At 31.6% G+C, this 3352-nt stretch overlaps 1 protein-coding gene across 1 annotated transcript in view; it reads right to left on the bottom strand.

The window, feature by feature from the left end:
• LOC106884137 (alanyl-tRNA editing protein Aarsd1) overlaps positions 1 to 3352 on the bottom strand; it is a 380618-nt gene that overhangs the window by 307842 nt on the left and 69424 nt on the right. The window lies entirely within an intron of this gene.

The following is a 3352-nucleotide window of genomic DNA, read 5'->3' as shown; positions in this document are numbered from 1 at the left end:
CTTTTTTTTTTTTTGTACTATTTTCATAAATGTAATTTTCTTATTTGTTTTATATTGAACTTTCATTATAGAAACTTAATAGATTAATGCTTTCATGAAACAGAAAAAAAAAACACACACATGGATATACATACACAGGCACATGATTCAATGCAAATTGGAGAAGACCAAAATAAAAAAAATATACATATATATATATATATATATATATATCTTATTCATAATGGAAATTCAACCTTTTAGCATTTGATATATGTAATTCTTCTTACTTATTTTTTCAAAATAATTGTCTTTTTCAATTGCAAAGAAAAAAGTAGACAAATAAATATATTAAAAATAATAAGAATAATAATAATAATAATAATAGCAATACTAATAATCTGGATTTTTCGCCTGTATTTCAGATATAATTTAGACATGTAGAGTTTGATTCAAAATTGCAATGTTTTAATTATGTTCGATCAATTTCCTTTTTATGGCACATGAAAAAGAAATTGGTTCCTAGATATATGCAGTTTGCTACAAATATAGTTAGTTAATCAATTTTTCAAATAAAATACAAGAAAATATGAGGAGGAAAACAAGAAACATCTCCAATACCAGTAAATAAATAGAAGTTATGATTGGAAAGGGTATCTACACAAAGTAGTTTCCAAGTAGTGTTTCTGACTTAACTGATGAAGAAGACGACTGCTATTGCTTACAACGTTTCTGTCTTTCTTTGTATTATTTATGCACGAGTGTGTGTGTGTGTGTGTGTATGTGTGTGTGTGTGATTGGATGTAGTTCATAGTCAATGAAAAAGGGAGCACTCAATATATGAAATAGAGAATATATATATATATATATATATATATATATGTATAGATTTATGACAATCATATATATATATGTATAGATTTATGACAATCATATATATATATGTATAGATTTATGACAATCATACAGGCAGAACAGATTACATACGTATACAAACATATAGACTCATAGGCAAACATACACATATATACATACTCTTTTATTCTTTTACTTGTTTCAGTCATTTGATTGCGGCCATGCTGGAGCACCGCCTTTTTTAGTCGAGCAAATCGACCCCAGGACTTATTCTTTGTGAGCCCAGTACTTATTCTATCGGTCTCTTTTGCCAAACCGTTAAGTTACGGGGATGTAATCACACCAGCATCGGTTGTCAAGCGATGTTGGGGGACAAACACAGACACACAAACACACACACACACAAACATATATATATATATACATATATACGACAGGCTTCTTTCAGTTTCCGTCTATCAAATCCATTCACAAGGCTTTGGTTGGCTCAAGGTTTTTAGTAGAAGACACTTGCCCAAGGTGCTACACAGTGGGACTGAACCCGGAACCATGTGGTTGGTAAGCAAGCTACTTACCACATACCCACTCCGATGCGTATATATATATATATATATATATATATATATATATACTCCTACATGTATACATACACACACACACACACACACACACACACACACATATATATATATATGTACATACATGCACATACATATACATACACATTCATATATACATATCATCATATATATATAAATATATATGTATATTTATGTATATGTATGTACATAACACACACACACACACATTAACAATGAGAAATGACTCACTTTAATTCATTGTCAATCATTTTTGTCTACTTGAAAACAGTGACAGTCAATAAAAAATTTCCAAAAATAATAAAAATATCAAAAACATTTTTAAAAAACAAAAACAAAAAAAAAAAAACACATTGAAAAGTTTCGAAAGATAAAATTTCACAGATTTTCAAGGAAAATATTGTCATGATTGAAATATTTAAAAATACCAAAAAAAAATGGAAACTTTTGATTAGAAAGACAGCAGCAATCATTTAAATATTTAAATGTCGCTACCTTTTCCTATTTTCTTCTTTTTGGTTCAGTCAAAGAATCAAAAGTTTAGACAGAAGAAGAATTCTCCACTTTAAGAGGATATACCAAATCTGGAATTTCCCAAGAAGCTGACAAAAGACTAAGAGTTAGAAATCTGGATCAGAGAATATTTTTTAAAATTTTTTATTTGTTTTAGTCATTTAACTGCGGCCATGCTGTAGCATCAGCTTGAAGAATTTTCTTAGTAAAAAAATGAATCGACCCAGTACTTATTTTTTTATTTTTTTAAACATAGTACCTATTCTATCATTCTGTTTTGGTGAACCACTAAGTTATGGGGATGTAATCACACCGACACTGGTTGTCAAGTGGTAGTGTTGGGGAGACAAACACAGGCAAAAAGACACACACACATACATATATAATAATAATAATAATAATGATAATAATAATAATTTCTACTATAAGTACAAGGCCTGATTTTTGTAGGGAGGGCTCTAGTCAATGACATTGACCCCAGTGTTTCACTGGTGTTTCACTGGTGTTTCACTGGTATTTAAGGATGAAAGGCAAAGTTGACCTCGGTAGAATTTGAACTTAGAATGTGGCAACAGGTGAAATACCATTAAGCATTTCACCCAGTGTGCTAACAATTCTGCCAGCTCACTGCTTTGAATAACGATAATAATAATAATAACAAGAGCACTCAGGGAGTGCAAACCTTTGCCAAAGTAACACCAACATCCTCTCAATGATTAACAAGAAATGATTTTTAAAATGAGAATAACTGAAATAAACTTGACTGCTCTCACAAACAAGAATACTAAAAATGAACCCAACTGCTCTTAAAAAATTAAGTAAAAAAAAAATGGAAAAATAATCCAGAATCCTTGTCCGGTACCAGATTGATCCCAAAATCTAATCAGTTTGTGCCAGTCACGATGCCAAACATCCCTGAAAGTTTCATCCGAATCCATCCAGCAGTTCTTGAGATATTTTGTCCATGGACAAACAAACAAACAAACACAACTGAAAATAATATTTCCACCTTAGAGAAGGTGGAGGTAATAATATATATACACAACGGGCTTCTTTTAGTTTCCGTCTACCAAATCCACTCACAGGGTATTGGTTGGCCCGAGACGATAGCAGAAGACACAAGATGTCATGCAGTAGGACTGAATCCACAACAATGTGGTTGGGAAGCAAACCTCTTACCACACAGTTATGCTTCTCTGTGTGTGTGTGTATGTGTGTGTGTGTGTGCATGTGTGTGTGTATGTGTGTGTGTGTGTGTGTGTGTGTGTGTGTGTGTGTTTTCAAAAAGCAATAATCTTCAATAACTGTGTTCCTACTGGAAAGATAATCTTATCTTATTGAGGGGAAGTATTTTAATAAGAAGAGTGGAGGGGGGAAGACTGAAAAATAAAACTGAAATGATACAG

This window comes from Octopus bimaculoides, chromosome 17 (assembly GCF_001194135.2).
Source record: "Octopus bimaculoides isolate UCB-OBI-ISO-001 chromosome 17, ASM119413v2, whole genome shotgun sequence".
In the NCBI taxonomy this organism is placed as follows: Eukaryota; Metazoa; Mollusca; class Cephalopoda; order Octopoda; family Octopodidae; genus Octopus; species Octopus bimaculoides.
The sequence above is the reverse complement of the archived record's forward strand: the minus strand, read 5'-3'. Positions and strand labels throughout refer to the sequence as shown.